The following is a 27,173-nucleotide window of genomic DNA, read 5'->3' as shown; positions in this document are numbered from 1 at the left end:
CAAGAAAAAAGATTCATTCCCCTGCGAAACTGGAGCCTGTCCAGTCCAAAGAAGTTCCAACCCGTTGGTATTTTTAATTACATTTTCTGGTGCCATTTTAGCAGCCTTTTTGTGACAGTATTCTTCACTTCACTTTTTCTCTCTTCCCATTTTTCCACGCCATATTTCTTATTCCAATGCTAAGAATTCCTATATGGTATGTTACTTGGCGGACGACTTACTGGACGACGACGGAAGGACGATTGGATAGAAAAAAATACGGAGTCGCATCGCAGGGTCACTTATGCTGCCAACACACAGTACAGTCCACCTTAAATTATCGTTCACGCACACAAGTATGAGCCAAGCTCCCAGAACTTATAACTGGCGTAGCATACACAATTTTAAATCCATCACAATTCAAATTCTGAAAAAAAAATATTCGCTTTCTACCAAAAACGATTCCTACTGTTATTAACTTCCACACTAACTATTCAAAAATAAAAACTCCCGTGGCATCTATGAGAGGTCGTAGAGTTCTCTAGTAGGTGTCGAACAAACCGTCCTTCCCCTTCCTCAGCATTCGCAAGGACGTGGCCAGGACAGATCTCGACTATTGGAGAGTGCATTGCTTCCATCTAAGAGATGGCGGTTAGTCCCAAATCAACATCTTTGGTAACGGATGAAAGTGATGCTACTCTCATACAACAGTCTTGGTTTGTACCACCTACGAATTTGTGCGAATTGCTAATGCTAGTTTAAACAGTATTCAGCGCTTATCTAGAAGTTATGTGTTTATGTTTGCTTCCGAGCAGCAAAGCTATAGCCAACATACATTTTGACAACATCTCTACAAAAAGTTTTGCAAACAGTTTTCGAAACTTATCAAAGCAACACTCAATGTGCATATCCTTGGTTCATAATTATGAATGGAGTGTAGTCATGGTGCCGGTAGCCGAACAACTCGGTTTGTTACGCGGCAAGAGAGCTTGTGAAGAAAGTGAATAATGAGGTGCGACCGTGAGAAAAAAAGAAAAAAAGTGCCTGATGCAAACTTTTGAAATAAAGGTCGGTTCTGTGAGTCTGCCTGTGACGGATAGGATACTGAAGTGGTGAATGAACGAAGTGGCTGTGGAATACGTTTCCCAGGTGGCCGTGCTGCAACGTTGATTAATACATCAAAGTCATTCACGTTGTTGGATGCGAAATAAAAAGCAGAACTTGAAGTGAATTTGCGGTGTTCGAGGTTTACCTCTTTTTTTCAACTTTTGTAATTGCTACATTAAATACCACCCACCGAGATGGTTAAAATTTGAAAAAGAAAACCGACCAAAAAACTGGTCGTCTTTGAGAAAGTTTTTTTTTAAACAATTTTGTCAGTTGTTTGAACTTGTGCATTGTAGAACCTAATAAGAAAAGCGCATGAAAAAAGGTCTCAAAAACGTTTTCTGGAGGTAAGCATTGGCGTAACTACAGGGGGGCTAGGGGGGGCTATAGCCCCACCTAGAATCAAGTTAGCCCCCCCTAGAATTTTTGCTACACACCGTCTTCTTGCACACCGCCAAATATGGTCCTAATCACCCGTCTCTCGAATACTCGAAGTGCTTGCAAGTCCTCCTCGAGCATTGTCCATGTTTCATGTCCGTAGAGGACAACCGGTCTTATAAGCGTCTTGTACATGACACATTTGGTGCGGTGGCGAATCTTTTTCGACCGCAGTTTCTTCTGGAGCCCGTAGTAGGCCCGACTTCCACAGATGATGCGCCTTCGTATTTCACGACTAACGTTGTTGTCAGCCGTTAGCAAGGATCCGAGGTAGACGAATTCCTCGATCACCTCGAAGGTATCCCCGTCTATCGTAACACTGCTTCCCAGGCGGGCCCTGTCGCGCTCGTTTCCGCCCACAAGCATGTACTTTGTCTTTGACGCATTCACCACCAGTCCAACTTTTGTTGCTTCACGTTTCAGGCGGGTGTACAGTTCTGCCACCTTTGCAAATGTTCGGCCGACAATGTCCATGTCATCCGCGAAGCAAATAAATTGACTGGATCTGTTGAAAATCGTACCCCGGCTGTTACACCCGGCTCTCCGCATGCCACCTTCTAGCGCAATGTTGAACCACAGGCACGAAAGTCCATCACCTTGTCTTAGTCCCCGACGCGATTCGAACGAACTGGAGTGTTCGCCCGAAATCTTCACACAGTTTTGCACACCATCCACCGTTGCTTTGATCAGTCTGGTAAGCTTCCCAGGGAAGCTGTTCTCGTCCATAATTTTCCATAGCTCTACGCGGTCTATACTGTCGTATGCCGCCTTGAAATCAACGAACAGATGGTGCGTTGGGACCTGGTATTCACGGCATTTTTGAAGGATTTGCCGTACAGTAAAGATCTGGTCCGTTGTCGAGCGGCCGTCAACAAAGCCGGTTTGATAACTTCCCACGAACTCATTCACTAATGGTGACAGACGACGGAAAATGATCTGGGATATCACTCTGTAGGCGGCATTAAGAACGGTGATCTCTCGAAAGTTCTCACACTCCAGTTTGTCGCCTTTCTTGTAGATGGGGCATATAACCCCTTCCTTCCACTCCTCCGGTAGCTGTTCCTCCCAGATTCTGACTATCAGTTTGTGCAGGCAAGTGGCCAGCTTTTCCGGGGCCATCTTGATGAGCTCAGCTCCGATACCATCCTTACCAGCTGCTTTATTGGTCTTTATCTGTTGAATGGCATCCTTAACTTCCCTCAAGGTGGGGGCTGGTTGGCTTCCATCGTCCGCTGAACTGACGTAGTCATCTTCTCCGTTGCCTTGACTTTCACTACCTGTACTCTCAGCGCCATTCAGATGTTCCTCGTAGTGCTGCTTTCACCTTTCGATCACCACACGTTCGTCCGTCAAGATGCTCCCATCCTTATCCCTGCACATTTCGGCACGCGGCACGAAGCCTTTGCGGGATGCGTTGAGCTTCTGATAGAACTTGCGTGTATCTTGAGAACGGCACAGCTGTTCCATCTCCTCGCACTCCACTTCTTCCAGGCGGCGTTTCTTCTCCTGAAAAAGGCGGGTCTGCTATCTCCGCTTCCGTCTATAACGTTCCACGTTCTGCAGGGTACCTTGCTGCAGCACGACCGCCCGCGCTGCGTCCTTCTCCTCCAGAATCTGTCTGCACTCTTCGTCGAACCAATCGTTCCGTCGACCTCGACCCATATACCCGACATTGTTCTCCGCTGCGTCGCAAATGTACGTATGAATTGATATGAAATTATTTACGTTTTCCTTTTACGAACAAAAAATATCACAAGTCAGTCAAAAAGCCGCTTGGTGCGGTTTGACAGAACCCCGACCATATACAAATAATATTTGGCTTTCTAACATAATCCTGAAAGATGCTTCGAATTCCAGAAAGGATTATGGTTAGAATCCATTCGAGAATGTTATTACCAAATACAGAGTACAGTAACTTTGAGATTTCAGGGGAGGTAAATGAAACTTGAACGAATTCATACAACTCCTTTGACTTCTTATGAGGTCAGGGCTAATGATAAATATCGTTTGTTATATCCAAGCCGTCGAAAGATGAGTTGAAATGGCGAACTGGTAGACCAACTTTTGAACAATATGCATTAGTTTGGTTGAGCGTCGGGCGAAAACGATAACGTTTGTTAAAAAATTGTTGACTGTTAAAAAATAAAATTTTGAAAAGATAGCCCCCCCTAGAATTTTTCGTTAGTTACGCCAATGGAGGTAAGATATACACGGGCTTCGAAATGGTGGGTTAACATTCTGGAAGGGTTGTTCAACAAAGCTCTGGCCATCACTAGTGTGTAGCCCTAAATGGCTGGAACGAAGTTATGACAGCGACTCTCCGTGGATGCGTGTGCACGCCGTGGAGGTCTGACTAGAAGACGAAAAGTCATGGCTTGCTGCTCGCCGATTGGCACACTGATGTGTGAATCTATTAACACACGCTGAAGGCACTTTACTCAAACCCCACAACTAGTTTCATTCTGACGCTTCCACGCGTTTTTCGATGGCAATTGAAGATCAGTTAACCCTTATCCTCCATTGATACTTTTTAGGCACTAAAAATGATTTAAAAAAATCATAACTCCGTTGATTTTCAACCGATTTTGACGATCCACCTACCAAACGAATTTATTAGGTGTCTAGTTGTCAAACCTGGGACGAGAATTGGCATTGGCCTCCTGGTTCCGGAATAATTCCGGGGTCAAGTGGGGTACCTTTTTTTTCAAATCAAATGACGTTGTTAAAAGTTTTAAAACTAATTTTTTGGTGTGTCCTACTTCATACAATCACGAGACATTGAAGACTATCGAAGTCTCTTCCAAGGTTTCTTGGTGGGTTTGGACAGGTTCTGCGGCATTCCTGACCTGATTCCCTCGGGGAAGTGGCCTTTTTTCGATTTGTTCCGAAACCCGTCTAGCGACGCACAGTGCTGTGCCCCTTGGACAAAAATGGAAAAATCGACTCTCGTATTTAGTCGAATCAAGTAAACCATGATATTAACATATGTTTCAATTATGCTGTATGCGCATTAGTATCTTTGTGAGGTCACTGGGACGATCAAAACAACTCGTGTTTGTAAACATTTCTATCGCTGAAAGTGGATGATTTATCACCTGTTAGTGAAAAGCATCTTTTTCATTGCCTAAATTTTCGAACGGTACCTTTCACGATGAAAATCGATATGAAAAGCGTAAAATCAAGTAAGTAAGATCCAATTAAATGTGTTTCAGTGAGACATTGACACATGTTCACGATTTTCTAGATGATACTCTTGCGCTCAATAACATGGATATTGACAAACAATAGCTTTCCGTTGATCCGTCCTAACGAAAAGCTCGTGTGTTGAAGTTTCTGTCTGATTTATATAATCCAGAAGATTTCTCCGAGGAACTTGAGAAAGAACTAAAAAAACTAAAAAACTAAAATCTTTTGTTTGAGAATTGATCAAAAATGTTAAAGAGCTTTCGATCATCCGAGAAATTCGAGAAGGAAAACTCTCTAATTGTCTTCGTTGGTAAATCTTTCTGGCAATCCGAAAATAAATATTGAAGGAATTGTCGAGTCTTCATTCAACATCGCGAAGGGTAGACCTCAAAAACCGTTTCAGGAATGTTCGAATAAAACCAAGAAACTACGTGTTGAGGACCTTATCAATAAAAATGAACCTGAGGAGCTAGCATTTGCGGCCAATATATCAAGTAGCTCAAGCGCAAATCATGAAAAGGTAATGACAGCAACACAAGTACTGGCGTTGTTCATTGACTTGAGTTTATCCGACAGAAAGTACAATCTGCAGCAAAGTACTTTAAACGAGGTGCATGCAAATCTGCTTCCTAGCCTTTACGCGTTGAAAAAGGAAAGGAAAAAAACATTCCTACACAGGTTTCCGCGTCTGAAGCGTCCGCTGAGGTTAATTTGCAAGACCTGATGAATTGTACCTCGCTAAGCATTATGCAGAAACTTTCGGTAGAGAGCTCAAGGACGGTGAAACTTGTATTGAAATAGGGTTTTGATGGACGCATAGGACATAGCACCTACAAACGAAAATTTTCGGAGGATGAGAGCTCAGATGAGGGTCTGCTTGTTGCTCCACTGCCCATGATTTCATAGTTGACGTATCAACCATTCGAAATATCAGCAAATTTCTTTAATTCTGATGATGATCCCAGTCACCACGAGTACGCTGGCTTCTACCCCTCTGTTACTAACTTCATAATAAGATGATATGATTGTACATATCACCAAGAGCTATGACTCCGTAAAGAGTTATACACGCCTGAGACAACCAAACAACAAACAAACTAACAAAGCCCAACAAACAAAAAAAATAACAAGTTCCAATGATTTCTGATATCGTCATTAAAAAACAATCCTTCAAATCATTACTAAGGATATTCTGATTCTATAGTATAAAACATGAGAGCTGGCGTTTATGTCACTTATGAGATGATCAATTGGAAATTGGTCAATTGTTGTAATAAAAACTGTTATCATACCACATTATCATATCACATGTTTATCGTAAAAAGAACCTTGGTTTTTTAGGCATATCGTAAAATCTGGTGTTTACGGCAATTATGCAATTATCTGTTCAACATAGGTCAATTACGCAAATTATAGTTTCTATCATAAGTGACCATTTTCCCAAAATGATCTCGATTATATGAAGCGTATTATATGTTATGAAATTTGGCGTTTACGCCACTAATGTAATTATCAATTTAACATAGGTCAATAATGCAAATAGTAGAAAAACTAGTTAACAATCATTTACCCAAAGACACCATTGAGTTAAAACGTGTAGAATGTAAGTTATGATTTTTGTCCCGTAGTTCCATAGGTTCGAAGCACTGTGCGACGTCTCAAACTTCATGATTTCGCGAAAGACCCCAACAGATTCTAATTTGTACCTGAGTGGTTCTGGTCAGATTCCGTGGCACTCCGGGGACATGGTTCCGGATATGATCTGAAACCCATCTTGCAACGTCTCAAACTTCATAATTTCGCGAAACGAGCTCAATAAAGTCTAATTTGAGGGGATGTGGGAATCCCGGGGGTGTCAGGCCATTAGGCCGAAGGCCGTTATGCCGAAGGCCATTTGGCCGAAGGTCATTAGGCCGAACGGTCATTAGGCCGAATGGCCATTAGGCCGAATTGGCAAAAAGTGAAAAATTAGAAAATCTTTCTTCACCTTACCCCTTCGTCCTTCTCCCTTTTTAAATCTTCATTTTTCCTCCTTCTTCCTTCCTTCTTCCTTTTTCCTTCTTCCTTCTCCTTTTATCCTTTCTTCTTCTTCCTTCTTTCTTCTTCCCTCTTCCTTCTATCTTCTTTCTTCCTCCTTCTTTTTTATTCTTTTTTCTTCCTTCCGTTTTCTTCCTTCTTCCTTCTTCCTTCTTTTTTCTTCCTTCTTTTTTATTCTTTCTTCTTCCTTCTGTTTTCTTCCTTCTTCCTTCTTTCTTCTTCTTTCTTCCCTCTTCCTTCTTCCTTCTTCCTTCTTCCTTCCGTTTTCTTCCTTCTTTCTTCCTTCTTCCTTCTTTCTTCTTTCTTCTTCCTCCTTCCATCGTCCTTCTTTCTTCTTCTTTCTTCCCTCTTTCTTCTTCCTTCTTTCTTCTTTCTTCCCTCTTCCTTCTTCTTTCTTCCTTCTTCCTTCTTCCTTCCTTCTTCTTTCTTCTTCCTTCTTCCTTCTTCCTTCTTCCTTCTTCCTTCTTACTTCTTCCTTCCTTCTTCTTCCTTCTTGCTTCTTTCTTCTTCCTTCTTCCTTCCTCCTTCTTCCTTCTTCCTTTTTTCTTTTTTCTTTTTCCTTCTTCCTTCTTTCTTCTTTCTTCTCTCTTCTTCCTTCTTTCTTCTTTCTTCTTTCTTCTTCTTTCTTTCTTTTTCCTTCTTCCTTCTTCATTCTTACTTTTTCCTTCTTCCTTCTTCCTTCTTCCTTCATTCTTCTTCCTTCTTCCTTCTTTCTTCTTCCTTCTTCCTTTTTCCTTCTTCCTTCTTTCTTCTTTCTTCTTCCTTCTTCCTTCTTCCTTCTTCCTTCTTCCTTCTTCCTTCTTCCTTCTTCCTTCTTCCTTCTTCCTTCTTGCTTCTTCCTTCTTCCGTATTCCTTCTTCTTTCTTCCTTCTTCCTTGTTCCTTCTTACTTCTTCCTCCTTTTTCTCTATTCCTTTCTACTTCTTCCTCATTGCGCACTACTTACTTCTCACTCCCCAGTTCTCATTCGGGCTAATGACCGTTCGGCCTAACGGCCTTCGGCCTAATGACCCAGCATCGATCCCGGGGATGTGGGCTTTTGTTTGTAATGATCGTAACTCCATCTCGCGACAAACTTCATGGTTTCACAAGACATTTTCAAGATTTTTTCAAGGTACTTGAGTGGTGCATGTTATGTTACGTGGCTTTCAAGGAATATGGTTTACCATGCAACTTTTTGATGCCTTTTGAAACCCATCCTGTATCGTTTTAAACTTGTGAAAGTGGAAACTACTCAGAAGTACAAAGTTTCTCAGAATACACGAGAGCATGTACAACATTTTAGAATTTCATATTTCGTAGTTCATGTTACAGATTACATGATTCAGGATTCAGAATACATAAAGCAGTCTCTTCATCCCCGAGGGAACCAGGTTACTGGCATAATGAGAAACGTCTGCAAATCTGCGTTCGAAATAGACTCTGAGGTTGTTTCGCGAAGTTTGAGACGTCGAAATATTGTTCAGTTCAGTTCACAATAAAAAATGACCACATCCCCGGGAGAATCAAATTCTCGGAATGCAACGAAACCTGACGAACACCATTCGGGTACCTCGTTTCGCGAAGTCATGAAGTTTGAGACGTCGCAAGAAGTCGTCACATCAAAAAGTGGCCATTTCTCGGGGGAACCAGGATCCCGGAATGCCACGGAACCTGACTGGCACCACTGAAGTTCCTTGAAATACACTTTATTGAGGTCATTCCGTTAAATCATGAAGTTTGAGTCGTCGCAAAATGGATTTCATATCAAAAAACCCAGATTAATCCACCTACAGTGAGATTATGACCCTTCCTTAATTAAAAGGAAATATTTTCAGACTCCAGTATTTAAAACGAGATAAAACTACTCAACCTCCTACGGCGATTGAAAGTGTAAATGACAAAAATAATTGTCTACCAAAAGGCGGATTCCATGTTTTTTTTTGTGTCTTTATTAAAGAGACTTTCAGCCCGAGGCTGGCTCGTCTCCGAATTCCATGGGTTGAGTGACAACAAAATGAATGATTCCGCACTGTACGCCAGGTTGCCTATTTATCAGGCACTCGTCGGATTGAATAGCCATTGTAACATGTGGTAACATGGCTGGTTAGAAACTATCGTAACACTGGCAGCATGTATACTCGTAATTTCCAGAGACCTTGATATTAATTAATCCAGAACTAACTTAATCAGTCATTGATCTGAACGAAACTCAATAGCGTTCAATAATAATATATATTTTGCCTTATGGCTGCCTAATTTTGTAAAACTAATGATGTTTAATACCTTAAAAATGAGTGAGACTTATATGGTAGTAAATTTTGGAATTTGCACACATACGCACACATACATGCATATAAGTGGTCTATTAGTATCTCAAAACATGCTTACATTTGTTATCTAGCTTCCACTAAAGAAATTTTTGAAGTTCCTTCAAATTTTTACGTTTTTGCTTTTCTGAGAAAGTTGTGTGGTACATGCTATTATCTGTCCCTCAATTAAAACCAATTGTTTCGTTGAAACAAATCCGAAAAATAAGCATATTTTCATATCATATCACTTGTTGCAATTATATTTTCAATATTAAAGTGAATTTGTTTCAATTGCCATACATTTTATTTCATAATTCAAGAGGATTATTGATAGATTAATACATAACACGCCTGCGTAACGCATACAAAGTGAAATTATAGACACTTCCGAAGGAAGGGTCAAAAATAAAGACCACTTCCCTGGTGGAACCAGGTTCCAGGGATGTCACGTAACCTGACCTCAAACCACGTAACCTCAGGTACCTCAAATAAGACTCTGTTGAGCTCGTTTCGCAAAATCATCCAGTTTGAAACGTCGCAAGATGGGTTTCGGATCAAATCGAAAAGAGGCCACTTCCCCGGGGAAACAAGGTCCTAGGAATACCACGGAACCTGACCAGTGCCACTCAGGGTACCTCAAATTAGACTCTGTTAAGCTCGTTTCACGAAATCATGAAGTTTCAGATGTCGCAAGATGGATTTCAGATCCTTAAAAAAAGTGGCCAGTTCCCCGGGGAAACTAGGTTCCTGGAATGCCACTGAACCTGACCAGCGCCACTAAGGTACCTCAAATTAGACTCTACTGAGCTCGTTGCGCGAAACCATGAAGTTTGAGACGTCGCAAGATGGGTTTCGAATCAAATCGAAAAGTGGACACTTCCCCGAGGGAAGTTTCCGGAATGCCACGGAACCTGACCAGCACCACTCAGGGTACCTCAAATTAGACTCTATTGAGCTCGTTTCGCGAAATCATGAAGTTTAAGACGTCGCAAGCACTGGCGTCGCCAGCTATTGTTATTTGGTGGGGCACCACTTGTCGCAAGAACAATAGCCTATGAGAACAATAGTGTGATTGCATCGTGTGGTGCCCCACCTCTGTCTCCGCCAGTTGAATTTCAGATCACTTCAAAAAGTGGTTCTTTCCCCGGGGGAACGAGGTTCCTGGAATGCCACTGAACCTAACCTGCGCCACTAAGGTACTTCAAATTAGATGTCTCAAACTTCATGGTTTCGCGAAACGAACTCAGTAGAGTCTTATTTGAGGTTCCTAAGTGGCGCTGGTCTTGGCCCTCCTTAGCCGTGCGGTAAGACGCGCGGCTTTAAAGCAGGATCATGCTGAGGGTGGCTGGGTTCGATTCCCGTAAAGTATCATCGTGCTAGCCTCATGATATACAAATGCAAAAATGGTAACCTGGCATAGAAACCTCGCAGTTAATAACTGTGGAAGTGCTTAACGAACACTAAGCTGCGAGGCGGCTCTGTCCCAGTGTGGGGATGTAATGTCAATAAGAAGAAGAAGAAGAAGTGGCGCTGGTCAGGTTAAGTGGCATTCCAGGAACCTAGTTCCCCCGGGGAAGTGGCCACTTTTTAAAGTAATCTGAAATCGACGTCTCAAACATCATGAGTTCGTGAAACCAGCTCAATAGAGTCTAATTTGAGGTACCTGAGTGGTGCTGGTCAGGCTCCGAAGTAATCCGGGGAGCCCGGGGAACTAGGTTACTGGAATGTCACTGAACCTGACCAGCGCCACTAAGGTACCTCAAATTAGACTCTACTTAGCTCGTTCCGCGAAATCATGAAGTTTGAGACGTCGCAAGATGGGTTTCGGATCAAATCGAAAAGTGGTCACTTCCCCAAGGGAACCAGGTTTCCGTAATGCCACGGAACCTGACCAGCACCACTCAGGGTACCTCAAATTAGACTTTATTGAGCTTGTTTCGCGAAATCATGAAGTCATCATCATCAACTGAACTCGAGAGCGTTTTGGAGTACCACGAACATTTGGTTTTCCAGCAAATTGTGTTCATATAATGCGCATTTGCTTATTGAGCCAGTTTGAATAAAAGCCGATGATATAGACATTGCAAAAGCCTTGGTTGATCAGTTAGATACCGTGGACTGAACTCAAGAATGCTTTGGAGTACCTTGAACATCTCGTATTAAAAAAAATCAATTTAAATGGTGTGCATTTGCTTATTAATCCGGATTGGGTATATGACGATAATGAGGACATTGCAAAAGCCTTGATTGATCTGGTAGATATCGTGGGCTGACTTCAGGAACGTTTTGGAGTACCTTCTATTTTGAACCGAAGGAATTCCTGGGGAACTTCCGAAGCAATTCCTGGAGAAACTTTCAAAGGAATTCCTGGAGGAATTTCCGGAGTAACTTCCGGAGGAACTTCTGGATGAATTCCTGAAGGAACTTTCAGAGGAATTCCTGGAGGAACTTCCGGAGGAATCCCTGGAGGAACTCTTATTTTTCATCAATTTATTTAATTCCTCTGGAAGTTCCTGAATAATTGATGATAAATAAGAGTTCCTCCGAAAATTCCTCCGGAAATTCCACCGGGAATTCCTCCGGAAGTTCCTCCGAAAATTTCTCTGGAAGTTCCTCCGGAAGTACCTCCGGGAATTCCTCCGGAAGTTCCTCCGGGAATTTCTCCAGAAGTTCCTCCGGGAATTCCTCCGGAAGTTCCTCCGAAAATTCCTCCGGAAGTTCCTCCGGGAATTCCTCCGGAAGTTCCTCCGGGAATTCCTCCAGAAGTTCCTCCGGGAATTCCTCCGAAGATGCTCCGAGAGTTCCTCCGGAAGTTCCTCCGAATTCCTCGGAAGTTCCTCCGAATTCCTCCGGAAGTTCCTCCGGAATTCCTCCGGAAGTTCCTCCGGAAGTTCCTCCGGGAATTCCTCCGGAAGTTCCACTGAATTCATCCGGAAGTTCCTCCGAGAATTCCTCCGAAGTTCCTCCGGGAATTCCTCCGGAAGTTCCTCCGGGAATTCCTCCGGAAGTTCCTCCGGGAATTCCTCCGGAAGTTCCTCCGGAAATTCCTCCGGAAGTTCCTCCGGAAGTTCCTCCGGGAATTCCTCCGGAAGTTCCTCCGGATGTTCCTCCCGGTATTCCTCCAATTCCTACGGAAGTTCCTCCGGGAATTCCTCCGGAAGTTCCTCCGGGAATTTCTCCGGAAGTTCCTCCGGGAATTCCTCCGGAAGTTCCTCCGGGAATTCCTCGGAAGTTCCTCCGAATTCCTCCGGAAGTTCCTCCGGGAATTCCTCCGGAAGTTCCTCCGAATTCCTCCGGAAGTTCCTCCGTGATTTCCTCCGGAAGTTCCTCCGGAATTCCTCCGGAAGTTCCTCCGGGAATTCCTCCGGAAGTTCCTCCGGGAATTCCTCCGGAAGTTCCTCCGGGAATTCCTCCGGAAGTTCCTCCGGAATTCCTCCGGAAGTTCCTCCGGAATTCCTCCGGAAGTTCCTCCGGGAATTCCTCCGGAAGTTCCTCCGGAATTCCTCCGGAAGTTCCTCCGGAATTCCTCCGGAAGTTCCTCCGGGAATTCCTCCGGAAGTTCCTCCGAATTCCTCCGGAAGTTCCTCCGGAATTCCTCCGGAAGTTCCTCCGAATTCCTCGGAAGTTCCTCCGGGAATTCCTCCGGAAGTTCCTCCGGAATTCCTCCGGAAGTTCCTCCGGGAATTCCTCCGAAGTTCCTCCGGAATTCCTCCGGAAGTTCCTCCGGGAATTCCTCCGGAAGTTCCTCCGGAATTCCTCCGGAAGTTCCTCCGGGAATTCCTCCGGAAGTTCCTCCGGGAATTCCTCCGGAAGTTCCTCCGGGAATTCCTCCGAAGTTCCTCCGGAATTCCTCCGGAAGTTCCTCCGGGAATTCCTCCGGGAATTCCTCCGAAGTTCCTCCGGGAATTCCTCCGGAAGTTCCTCCGAATTCCTCCGGAAGTTCCTCCTGGAATTCCTCCGAAGTTCCTCCGGAATTCCTCCGGAAGTTCCTCCGGGAATTCCTCCGAAGTTCCTCCGGAATTCCTCCGGAAGTTCCTCCGGGAATTCCTCCGGAAGTTCCTCCGGGAATTCCTCCGGAAGTTCCTCCGAATTCCTCCGGAAGTTCCTCCGGGAATTCCTCCGGAAGTTCCTCCGGGAATTCCTCCGGAAGTTCCTCCGGGAATTCCTCCGGAAGTTCCTCCGGGAATTCCTCCGGAAGTTCCTCCGGGAATTCCTCCGGAAGTTCCTCCGGGAATTCCTCCGGAAGTTCCTCCGGGAATTCCTCCGGAAGTTCCTCCGGGAATTCCTCCGGAAGTTCCTCAGGGAATTCCTCCGGAAGTTCCTCCGGGAATTCCTCCGGAAGTTCCTCCGGAAGTTCCTCCGGGAATTCCTCCGGGAATTCCTCCAGAAGTTCCTCCGAGAATTCTCCCGGAAGTTCTTGATTTGTCTTATTTGTCTTATTGACACCAGCACCACTGTTATTATCCAAATCCTTTACAAAGCTTGTCTGGAATCCTTGAACAGAAATCCTCTCAAGATATTTTCTAACAAGAAACAACTCAACCTTTTGATTCTAAACTTTTTTTACCGTATTTACCGTATATTTAAGTCGAATCCATTGGGGGCAGCAGGGACTATGTCCAAGGGCTTGACGATCCTTCCCCAGGCCATCTGCGAGTTGTGGCGCCTGCCTAGGATGTGGTGGGGTTTGACAGTGGGCCCTGTTAAACCTCTATAAAAAGCTGCATGTATCCGCAAGTAGGCTCCGCCAAAGCGACCGTGTGCCGCTCTAAGCGCACAAGCCCAAGTCCTGGTGTTAGGTGGGACGCTAAACAGCCCTGACACGACGGCCCTCCGACGAGACCAGCCCTCCCGTCCTACTTAGTCACACTTGGTCGACAACTAAGAAGCTTTGCACAAATCCAAAAATTTATATTTGTCTGTCTAGGCTATATGTGTGGATGTGAGCGTGTATGTGTGTACAAAAAATAGTGTGCCGTACGGCCGATCACCTTTACAGTCTCTAAAAATGCTCCTGCAGGTACGGATTCGCACTGCCTCCGCCCTCATGGGTCTCAATTGCGTACTGTTGGTTACTATCAACTCCCCAAAGTCAACATTTTGCGCTCCCGCATGTACGGATTCGCACTGCCTCCGCCCTCATGGGTCTCAATTGCGTACTGTTGGTTACTATCAACTCCCCAAAGCCAACATTTTGCGCTCCCGCATGTACGGATTCGCACTGCCTCCGCCCTCATGGGTCTCAATTGCGTACTGTTGGTTATTATCAACTCCCCAAAGCCAACATTTTGCGCTCCCTCATGTACGGATTCGCACTGCCTCCGCCCTCATGGGTCTCAATTGCGTACTGTTGGTTATTATCAACTCCCCAAAGCCAACATTTTGCGCTCCCTCATGTACGGATTCGCACTGCCTCCGCCCTCATGGGTCTCAATTGCGTACTGTTGGTTACTATCAACTCCCCAAAGTCAACATTTTGCGCTCCCGCATGTACGGATTCGCACTGCCTCCGCCCACATGGGTCTCAATTGCGTATACTAGCACCCATATTGGTCCCAGTTTCATATTGGAAGTATCTTACTGTTCCCCTGAAATCCCATTTTCACATCGCATGAAAAAATAGTTTATTTTGGGATACTTGGGTTATACAGCCCTCCCGTCCTACTTAGTCACACTTGGTCGACAACTAAGAAGCTTTGCACAAATCCAAAAATTTATATTTGTCTGTCTAGGCTATATGTGTGGATGTGAGCGTGTATGTGTGTACAAAAAATAGTGTGCCGTACGGCCGATCACCTTTACAGTCTCTTTAAATGCCCCACCCCCTTCCCCCTCCCATGGCTGCCTCTTGGATTCGAACCTAGAGCATCGACAAAACCGCCAGAATGATGCGCTCACGCTATGCACTCTTCCACGGTTACTGTGTCAATAGTTTTTGTTATCAATTGAAGCCTCTCTTGTCTGAAAAGTCAGGATGTCGGTGAGCTATGCTTTTTGCGCTCTCCACCCTCATTCGTGTGAAACGTTTCGGATAGTGAGCTACCCTGGGGCATCATTGCGCATCTCCTTTCGACAGCTCTTTGGTATGACTTGTTGCATGGTTTGCTCGTTTCGTGTCGAGGTGCGCAATGCCACCCCTGATTAAAAAGAGAGCGAGATGTGTAACAACTTACAGCTCATCACTCACACGATGCAAATTATAGTAGAAGCTCGTCACAAGCTTAATATGTATATGTAAATACATCCTGTTAGTCGATTCATGTACAAGTTACGATAGAATGGAGTCGAATCGTGATTACTGGCATTACGATATTGTTCGTTGTCTGTAACAATATCCTCCGTTTTTTCGCCTTTCCCGTACAACGAAGTTGTACCGAAGGGCTATCATTACACTCCGAAAACGAACTTTTTATAGAAGCCTCTGGGACCTATAGTGTTATATACCTGTCGACTCAGCTTGACGAACATTAGACAACTTTTCGTAATCCTTAACCGATTTTCTCGCAACAAGTTTTATTCGATAGAGGACAAAGCCTTGTTGATTACTTTTGAATTTGATAACGATCGGTCATTGCGTTTAAAAGTGATGAAGAAAATGGTACTTCGAACCATATAAGCCCATATAAGGAGGTGTCTTAATTAAATGCGAGAAAGGCACCACCAACGCTAGGTGGATAAATCCGGTTTTTTTTTTTAAGAAACAGAAGTGAATAAATAATATTTCTTACAAACGTTAAACAAAAATTATCATCATCACGTAATACTGTAGGGTAAGAGAAGGGTTTGTTTAATTAAATTATGCATACCTAAAACAATACGAGAGGGAGGGATACTGCCTTTTTTGAATCACGTAATGTGTGAACAGCCCCAAATGAGAGTCGAGTTTGATACAAGTAGTAATATTCCGCTTGTGTTTATAAATTGCTTCGTTACGTTATGAAATTCTCTTACCCTTACCCTTTAACAAGAAAGGAAACGAAAAAACTACAAACAATTCCCGGTTTTCCCTGTTTGCCTACGAACATCCTGAAATTCGTTTGAAAAATTTAGGGAGGCATGGGGACGAAAGTTAAAAACAGTAATTGTGTTAATAAACTCGCTGCTTCGAATTGAAAAAGTTTATGTTTTCACAGATTTTGATTTAGATGTTTAGGTCTAAGATTTCACGCTTCCAAACAAATTTTGTAAGGTTCTCTAGCGTTTATATAGCCCTTTTCGAGCTTAAAGAACGATTTTCGATATTTTTGTTGCCTAAGGTAAACAATAAGAGGTGTTTTGGTAGATCGCGATGTGATTTACTTGCAGGCTACTATTTTTTTCCGTGCGTCAAATACTTATGTTTAATGACTATCTTCTAGGAATCCAAAACTAAATGCGTTTTCAAGAGCACACCACTTAACACGGAAGCAACGCTCAACATGCTACTTTGATCCTTCTAATGTGTTTTTTTCTTTTCTCGTATACTAAGTATACGTAAAGGATATATGATCGCTACAAAACAAACTTTTTATAGAGGGCCCGGATATATACAAAGGCCATTTTTTAACAAGAAAAAATTCAAAATGTATCATTTTAATTTTATAAATTGATGCAATGCATAAAAACGAACGCAAATATATGTGAATTGATGGAAGTAGTGGAATCTATCCTTTTACAGTGATATTTTGGCCTTTCTGAGGCTTTTTTGTTTTTTAATAACGTGCGAGGGAGGCATAAATAGGAATTTATCCGCTATATGAACACCTTGGTGAGAATGCAATTTCATGCTCATGTGGTACCTATTATATCGTGTAGAATCACCCAAAAATCAAAACAAGGATCAGATTATATTGAATATATTAAGACATTATTATAATAAAGAATAACTCACGCCAACTTTACGTCGATTAACCGTACCGTGCCACTGCAGTTCCAGAATTCCAACGGTGCCGTCATGCTGCCACATCGCTGCCGCTGACAACACGTCTCAGACGTGATAATTTTCACTCTTTTGCACGTTCCAACACACACTAACAGGTAAACATTTTTCTTATTTTTTTTCTCTCCATATTTTCATGCACATATTGCTAAACAAATCACTGAATAAATCACTCTTATGCACTTTCTAATCTTCTTCATTGAACTGGGGTGCTAGGTGATAGCACGTTTCTGGTGAGCACATCAGAAATAACGCTTTTGCGCTTTGCAGTTTTGTAGCAAGCGTCGGGTATACCTTGTTACGCACATGTACGTAACGTATTACTACGTCAGGTATAACGGACGATAGACATAAAATGGTCCAAAGAACAACTTATGACATAAAGATGGCAGAATTATGCCTAACGTCGCGGACCCGTAAGCGTCAACATAATTCCTGCTGTATGACTTCTTCGTTCTTCGAGAATATTCCAAATCGCCGTGCCAATCGATAACATACATGACTACAGAATTTCTGATCACTTTTTAGCTCTTCGCGATCTTCTTTATAGAATTGACTTGCCTAACACACATCGATAGCACGAGTTAGTTAAACACATCAGATATAACTCTTCGGCATTATTCGAAACTTATATGCCTATCACCAACACATTTTTGATTATCGATCTGCTTCGTTTATCATACTTCTTCACACGATGAAACATGCGAATTCACAGTGATTCAGCAAAACAACATCTGCTAAACAAAACATTAATAACTCTTTCACGTTTCGCGACACTCCCGAAAGAATCTGCCTCTAAATTGATGCCACACTCAGAAATCAAATTTCTGCCAAGCAAATCCAAAATTACCGCACTTCCGTACCTTCTCGATCAAACTGGATCGAAAAATAATTCTTTTTATTTTATAATATTCTCCAACAGACCAATACAAGTTTATGTCGTGTCTCAAGTGCGTGTCAAACATGGATAGTATATGAATAAACTCTAGACTAGAGGAATAGAAAAGAACAGAAATGCCAAACATACATAAATATATGACTGTACTTTTCAAATTACAGGCTTATGCAGTCATTAATTGTCTATGACAACAAATAAAATTGGAGAGAGAAAATAAAATTGCATTTTTATATTGTTAAACAAAATTTAAGTTTTATGGCAAAAAAAGGTAAACATTATGGAAAACGTGCTTAACAAATTACATTAGTATTCTTTTTTGTAGAATATGAGAAAAATGTAAATTTGTTTTAGTTGCGAATTAAGTGTTGAATCACAAAAACATATTTGAACCCCGTCGGGATTTACTACTGAATTCAATCAAAAATAACCCCATCAGGTATTCATTCACCAATTACTTCGAAAATTTCTCCAAGTACTCCTTTATAAAATTATTCATGAGATGATTTAGATTTTTTTTGGAACCATTCCAAAATTTTTTATTTCGAGGAAGAAATAGTGGATAATTCAAAACAATCAGAAGGAATTTTAAAGAGATTTGTTGATGAACGCTAGAAGGAATTGCACATAAAATTTCTAGAGAAAACCGTTTTGACTCAAATCCTGAAAATGACTCTTATTCCAAACACTGGCGATTTTGCATAATTTTACTTAATTTTCCATCGGTTTTAAGTACGAAGGATCAAGATTACAAACGAATTCAAAATTCTATAGAAAGAATTGCGCAAATAAAGCTAAAACGGCCATTTAAAAGCGAGAGTTCGGAATATAAGTCAAATTTAGGATTTGAGTCAAAACGGTACTAAGGGAAATTTCTTAAGGCAATTAATGAAGGAATTTATGAAAGAATTCCAACGGCAGAATTCCAACGGCAGCTCCAATTTATAGGGATATTTCTGAAGAATGGTCACCGGTTAGCTTTGCGACTTTGATTCTTGTTTCGGCCTACGATGTTTTCGGGTGGGAAACTTTCTTGGCTCCCTGGGCATAGTGTCTCCATTGTGATTGTAACTCAAGATACATACTTACTCATGCAATTGGCATAGAAAAGCATTCAATTAATAACTGTGTAAATGCTAACAGTATGGAATATAGAGCCAATGAAGAAGAATTTTCACAATTTTCGGGTGAATTTTCGCAAGTTTCAAGAACAATGCTTGAAATTTTGAGGGAATTACTATGGATATTTCAGTAGGCATTCTTGGTGGAATGTTTGAAAGAGTTCTCGGATTTTTTCAGCAAAATCTTCGAAGAAACTTCTGGAGATTTTTCCTTCCTCTGAAAAGAATCTCCGAATATTTTCTCGAACAAATTATCAAAATTAAAATTTTTATAAAACTTTTTGTACGAATTTGCATTAAACTAAAGCTTGTGCATTTTGCTTTAAAAGCATTGTTTTTAATATTGTCTTCTATGGTTGCAATTATGCCACCACTATTAGCACCATTACCTCAAATGGCAGAAGATATTTATTAACTTAACATTCATTTGAAGTTCAAATGAATATTGGCATTTCAGGACTATTTCCTAAGAAAATCCTATGTGTCCTAATAATAAACAGTGTCCCTTGGAGTGTCCGAATAATAGAGCTTTTTTTTAACAGTTAAGTATATTAGTTTAGTAGGAAATCGTAATAAATCAATGTTTGTTTACAAAATAACGTACACGCAAGAAATGACCCCTCAAATGTATGTGTACTTTCTCATACTTTTCTAAAAAATTTATTTTTTATAAATTAATTTGATTCTAATGATTATCCTACATCCGGCACATACCTTGTATTTGACAAACAACTGAATTATATGACTAATTGAAAGTTCCCCAGGCATTCGCCGACCAGCTCAACGACCGACTAGGGCTGAAAGTCTCCTTCACGGATAGAAATTTCATCCATTTGCTTCAAAAATATACATGTTTATTTCCAAAATGGTAATATGTTGGAATCAAACATATTTATTTTTAAAACCAAATTAAATCACTGTTTGTTTTATACATACACTAGTGGGCAGTCCCTCGCTCGCTCTTGCAAAAGTAAACAAAAACTCGAGTTCGGATCGGATCCGATCGGAAGTCAGCAGAGGAGCAGGAGCAAGAGTAGAAGAATATGTTTTCTTGCTTCCAAAATGATGATAAGGATGTTTTCAGGTACAGAAAGGTAAGTAAATAAAATATGAACGTTTGGAATTGTGAAATCTGGTAGTCAAATGCTACCAGAATATGAAAATTGGTAGAATTGATAAGAAAATATTATGAGTGGTCGAACCAAAACAATAATATCCATGTTTGCTTCAAACATTTAGCTGGTTGAAACGACTTGAAACGCACATTTGATTCAAAAAAAGTTTTCATTCGCTACAAATGCAACAATATGTTTGATCCAAAAATATTTATTTTTGATGCCAGAATAAACTGAATTTATGTTTGAATTTACCTATAGAATATGTTTGTTTTAACGTAGTTTTTCTGCGTGTTAATAAACACAAAACTTGCAAAAACTTACACGAAGCATACCCGGTGGCTTCCGCAAACGAACGTCAACCGAAACGATTCGCACTACAGATGGCACACCTATTGTTTTCTCGCGACGAAGAGAAAACACAGAATTTACACGACACGCACCGCACTAACGAATTATTTTTCTTGCTGTCCGGAGCAGAAAAATCAACTTTCGCCCGCAGTATTCAAACCCGTACTGACGGGCGAAACAAAACACGCCCTAGGGTAGTTGTACCAGTAACAGCATTAGTGACTGTTTAGTACACATAATAGTACGGAATACGATTTATCTAATCCATATGTCGACTATAAGTCTTTCTTCCCTACTTTTTACCATTAGCAAATTCTATAGATTATACCATAAACCTCAGATTATGTCACAAAATGTTGTATCCTATACGGAATCGCTATTATAATTGATTCATGTTCCAATAACTTACTGAAGTTAAGGAAAATGTTGAATCCAGTGCCCTAATATCATAAATTGACGTAATGAATATTGTTGTATAGCATAATGCTCACTATATTCAACACTTCAGTATGCGCGCTATTGTATTTTGTAGAACACTGCAATGCAAGGGAAAATGGAACGATAAAGTTTGTAATATGGATTAGTATGGAAATCTAATTTACTTTCCAAAAAAATCTGCAAACACTTTTTGCAGAGGAAATCATCGGCAGCAAAATGTACCATTTGAATGCAAATCAATTGTGTTACTTTTTGTTCAAGGAACATGGCACACATGTGACATAATTTTCCAGAGTTACAGTTATGCGGTCACTATGCTCGCTGTTAAAAAACAACTTGGTAGTTTTTTCAGGATTTTTAGAACGAACTTTCAGATTTCACCAGTTTAGATGAAAGAACTAACAATTTGAAGACAATGTATGAGCCTAACTCAAAATAGCAAAAAATGCAAATCTTACAAATATGCGATCAAGGGCGGACTACACATATACCATTTATTGGAGTAAGTAATTTCGAATAGAAAACAAATATACATGTATTATTTAAACATTATTTTAATTAAAAAATAGAAAAGGAAGACTTTTAACCAAGCTTGATTCATCAGTTTTACATCCAATTTAAAACAAATGGATGAGTAGCAATTGTGTCATGTGTCAGGCATGTGTCTCTTTTCCTCGCAAGTCAGTGAGAAAAAACGACGAAATTTGTGCCTCATTAGTTTAATTAGTTTAATAAATTAGTTTAATAAAATAGTCTTAATTTATTACGTTTATTATTACCAGGTAAGTATCATTACTGGTACACCGACCCTAACGACTCTACGCACCCACAGTAATGCAACGTACACACCAGTCAAGCAGTTTGACGAACATTGACTCCGCCCCCAAGAAAACGCTTCGGTTGCTGCTTTGTTTGAACGTGTGTGAAGTTGTTCGAACAACCATTTGACAGTTGGCGGCTCGGTTGGAAAAAATTAAAACGGTTTGATTTTGGTTTGAGTTGTCGGGGGTGGAGTCAAGGTTCGCCGAACATGTTTGAGCATTTGTAGTGAAGTTGCACAAACCCCCATATATTTTTTGATGGTTGGTGCTCAAGTTGGCGCTTCGGTCGTTCGTGTGTGATATTGTTGGTCGAATAAATTGATTGTTCGTGTCGCTGTTGGTGAAACTTGATGGATGTTTGAATAAACGAGAGGTGGAGTCAATGTTGGTCAAACTGCTTGACCGTGTGTACGTTCCATAAAACTGACATGACATGACGTCTTTCTGACCAAACGAAAGAGCGCCTGTCGCCGCCGTCGCTGCCGTCACCGCCATCGCCGGCACGAGAGAGTGAGTGCAGCCAACCATCGACGTAACGCTGCGCTGTCTGTAACACGCCGAATGCGTGAGTTGAAGAGAGCTCTGCCGCTGAACAGTGGAGAGCGTAAGCAATCATTATCATTGTCATCATCATTGGCAACACGCGTTGCGCTTTGAAAACACCACGTGCTCCTTGCCATCTAGAACCCATGGCTTAGAGATACAATATGTGCACTAGACAAAAGTGAATTGAAAGTCGCTCAAAATGAACTTCTCAACATGTTTTTTTTAACTCACCTAAATTAACAGCAAGATGAACATGTCCAACTATCGACAAGCCAATAAAGTTGATCGTGAACCATGTTTAAGCGGATTAGTAAAAACCCCCTAAGAGTTAAGCGGAGGCGAAAAAAATTTCCATAAATAAAAATTATCTAAATTAATAAAAAAAGAGTTGGGGTTTCCTTTATCACGATTAAACTAGCCAACGGAATGGCCGATTTGCAAAAAAAATCTTATGCTTTCAATCCGGTTTAAGTTCACATACAGAAAAGAATATATACCACAGCTCGAAATTCATGAGTATGTAAACATTTGATGAGTAGTAAGAGATGTTTGAACTTTAAAACGATCATACATAAATTGATCTAGAATGCGGCGCTGCAAACATTTGACATATTTGAATAGAAAACTGTTGAGAGCTTTTTGTGGGATATATTTACTTGTCATACGAGTTATTTAGTATTATTCCATTTCATTCCACCGCTAGATTGTAATTTTACAAATATATATCTAGAACTTCGTAAGATCCTTGACAGTGTGTTATTCTTGACTTGACTACGTTCTAGGACTAATCAAGTATAACTAAGTCGAGTCAAGTACGAGACACTGAAGTCAATATTTCTACTGAGATCGAAAAACGTGTCTGTAAAGTGCCAAATGAAGTCGTTAAATAAAATGTGATATTATTAATTCGTCTTATGACAAGTGCAATAATAGTATTTTATGAAACTAGTTGCAAAAATCAAGTTTATGATAAATTTGTACCAAAATAATTCAGTCTAATTTATTCATTCTTGCCAAAAATGTATGTCGATTAGGGTGTCCCAAAATTGGACCAAGTCTGGGATTTTGGGGGCTCAACCTTCAAATGAAAGCTTAGGGTATAACAAAAGAAAAATTGTTCTACGACAACTCTGGGAAATGACGTTTAGGGGTGGCCCCGACGCTTTTTATGAAAAAAGTGCATTTTTTATAGGTAACATCGAAAATACCGGTATATCGGAAAGAAATTCGATGAAACCCATCCATTTTATATTTTTTACATTTAACTTAGGGTCTATACTTTATGGTAAAACTTTTGATACCGCATGTTTTAGCTCTATATATTTTCACTGATGCTTTAAATGCCCAAAAATGATGAATTTTTCTTAATATTTTTTTATTAATGCATCCAAAACGGGTATCCATCATAATGCTTTCGAAAATAGATATACATAGAAAGGTGGGGAATTTTATAACGAATATTTTGCTAAAAATAGCAACCTCCTATCTCTATCCGTTTAAAAGTTATTCACGATTTACTGCAGCTTGGAAAAAGACTTTTTGAAATTTCGGATCATAATACCTGGATCATGTTTAAGTAAAGAAACGCCTACTTTTCCATACCAGCCAAATGAGTGCTTTAATAACCAATATAGCATTCATATGAGTTGCATAAAATTGATTTTAATACTTATTTGAGTGTTATAATGGAAACCCAACGATGGACCAGCAGTAACATGACTGACTACAAATTGTTCAGTTAGTCTGGGTGAGTACTCAAATAGATTGATGAATATGGTTTCAAAACTACCCATAGGTAGGTTCAGCTATCGTTTCATGGTTTGGTGAGCTGTGCAATGTTTCACGATAACATGGAAATTAATTGTTTTCTGACCAACTTGATTTTTCCCCCGCACGATCATGTGAAGTTAATCCGGCTGGATCATTTTGGTCCCGATTTATCGATGCAATCAATTTATCATTGTATTCAGTATTGGTAGGCAAAATAGTTCGTAATTAGTGTAGATTGTTCTTATTTCCAGAGATTCCGTATAGATGGTAGATGCCAAATATTTCAATATGCATTATAAAATAATAATGATAATAGTAATTTGTGTAACTAGTTGCAAAAAGATGATTTAATCAGCATGGTTGTACGTTTATCCAACGAGGCTTGCCGAATGAGATAAATACTACGAGTGCTGATAAAATCGAGTTATGCAATTAGTTGCACACACTATTTTTTGCAATGGCGTAAAATATGACAAATCGATATCAAAATGATCTAGTTGGATTTGCTTCACATGATCGTTCTTGCAAAAAATCAAGATGGTCACAAAACAACTAATTTCCATGTTATCGAGAAACATTGCACAGCTCGACAAACCATGACACGAAAACTGAACCTACCTATGGGTAGTTTTGAAACTATATTCATCAATCTATTTGAGCACTCACCCAGACTAACTGAACAATTTGTAGTCAGTCATGTTACTGCTGGTCCTTCGTTGGGTTTCCATTATAACACTCAAATAAGTATTAAAATCAATTTTATGCAACTCATATGAATACTATATTGGTTATTAAAGCGCTCATTTGGTTGGTATGGAAAAGTAGGCGTTTTTTTACTTAAACATGATCCAGGTATTATGATCTGAAATTTCAAAAAGTCTTTTTCCAAGCTGCAGTAAATCGTGAATAACTTTTAAACGGATAGAGATAGAAGGTTGCTATTTTTAGCAAAATATTCGTTATAAAATTCCCCACCTTTTTTTTGTATATCTAGTTTCTAAAGCATTATGATGGATACCCGTTTTGGATGCATTAATAAAAAAATATTAAGAAAAATTCATCATTTTCGGGCATTTAAAGCATCAGTGAAAAATATATAGACCTAAAACATGCGGTATCAAAGTTTTACCATAAAGTATAGACCCTAAGTTAAATGTAAAAAATATAAAATTGATGGGTTCCATCGAATTTCTTTCCGATATACCGGTATTTTCGATGTTACCTATAAAAAATGCACTTTTTTCATAGAAAGCGTCGGGGCCACCCCTAAACGTCATTTCCCAGAGTTGTCGTAGAACAATTTTTCTTTTGTTTTACCCTAAGCTTTCATTTGAAGGTTGAGCCCCCAAAATCCCAGACTTTGTCCAATTTTGGGACACCCTAAATTGTCGATGCAGAGAAAAATCATATTCCATGTTATCGTGCCCCATTGCATAGCTCGACAAACCATCAAACTCACCCAAACTTGAATTGAGTAAAATGTAGTCATGTAACTTTCTGTTGCTGGTTTTCCATTTTAGCATCCAAATTTGTAGTATAATGGAAAAATAGTATGGACAAATATGCCTTACACGAACTGTAAACCACTGTATTATGATCAGGAATTAAAAAAAAAAAAAAAAGTAGTGCTAGTTCTGAATAAGGCAGGGTCCGTTCAGATGACGAATGATGATCTGGGATATCACTTTGCAGCTCCCATTACTTCCTTCCAGTTCCCCGGTAGCTGGTCAATTTTCTAGATTCTGAATACCAGTCTGTGAAGACAAGTGGATAGCTTTCCGGGATCATCTTGATGAATTCAGTTCAGATACAATCCTTATCAGCTGCATCGATGCTATTGGGCTGTTGGTTCTTCAATTTTATTAAAGTTTGAGGCTGTTAAGTTTCCAACGTTCGCTGAACTGGCTCGCCTTCTCCGCTGCCTTGACTTTCACCGCTTGTGCTCTCAGCGGGATTTAAGTATTCCTTGAAGTGCCGCTTCCTTCTTCCGATAACACGTAGCCTTTGCGGTATGCGTTGAGCTTCTGATAGAACTTACGAGTTTCTTGAGAACGGCACAGGTGTTCCATTTCCTCGCACTTCGCTTGTTCCAGGCAATGTTTCTTTTTCTGGAAGAAGCGGCTTTGCTGTCTCCGTTTTCGTCTACAGCATTCCACAATGTCCCTGGTTTCTTGTTGCAGCGCGACCGCCCGCACTGCGTCCTTCTTCTCCATAATCTATCTGCACTCTTCGTCGAACCAATAGTTTCGTCAACTTTGTCACACATACCTAATATTGTTTTATACTGCGTCGCTAATGGCTGCTTCAACTGCACTTCAACAGAGGCCCCAAATGTACTCAAGAAAGCCCCATCGAGCTACCCTTCTTCCGCGACGCTGCTTTAAGATGCTGCACATATGCAATGGAGACATCAGGTTGCTTCAGTCACTCTAGGTTGTACCGAGGCGGCCGTCGTTACCGAACATTGTTGATGACGAATAGTTATGCTTGCAGTTTAACCATTCCTAGACAGTCGATGTTAGTGTCAAGATAGATCCTGACGTCGATAATGTGTGAGAAGTACCATCCATCAATATGTTTGTTATTCTTTCTGCAGTGTTGACCTCCAAGTATACCGATATTGATTGGTGTGCTAAAAGAAGGTGCTAGGAATCGCCATATTATTGAAGGCCGCGTAATTAATTATCCGTAGTCCGCTTTCCTTCGTCAACCAGTGGGCGCTGAACTTTGCAATAGTCTTTCTGAACTCCTCCCCCTGACCAACCTGAGCAGAGCATTTACATGACTCATGATGATTTTGACGTATTGGCTTGGGCAGCTTTCGAATTTATGTTTGAGCTGCGCGTAGAATGCGTGCTTATAATATTCAGTGCTTCCGGAGTGGGCTATGGACGATGATTATACTATAGTTGATGACCCGGATTTAGAACCTCTTAATGATCGGTTACCACCCGATCACGCTCCTTTGCATATCGCCCATCACGTTGAAAAATGTTTCCAGCTCGCGTGTGTTGCCGCAGCTCTGGTAGATGGCGATTACTTCTAATCATTCGCACCATTGATCCCTTCCAACACACCCCCTGCAACGCTACGATGCCAAATCCGTGGTATTACAGCACATCGACGTGTATGCGTATGCTTCCGGTGAAGTTGAGATTCGC

At 40.9% G+C, this 27,173-nt stretch overlaps 1 protein-coding gene across 5 annotated transcripts in view; it reads right to left on the bottom strand.

The window, feature by feature from the left end:
• The window catches only part of LOC134220370 (uncharacterized), a 1,038,156-nt gene that overhangs the window by 37,779 nt on the left and 973,204 nt on the right, over positions 1 to 27,173 (bottom strand). The window lies entirely within an intron of this gene.

Source organism: Armigeres subalbatus, chromosome 3 (assembly GCF_024139115.2).
Source record: "Armigeres subalbatus isolate Guangzhou_Male chromosome 3, GZ_Asu_2, whole genome shotgun sequence".
In the NCBI taxonomy this organism is placed as follows: domain Eukaryota; kingdom Metazoa; phylum Arthropoda; class Insecta; order Diptera; family Culicidae; genus Armigeres; species Armigeres subalbatus.
Note: the sequence above shows the minus strand (reverse complement) of the source record. Positions and strands in the feature narration are given on the sequence as shown.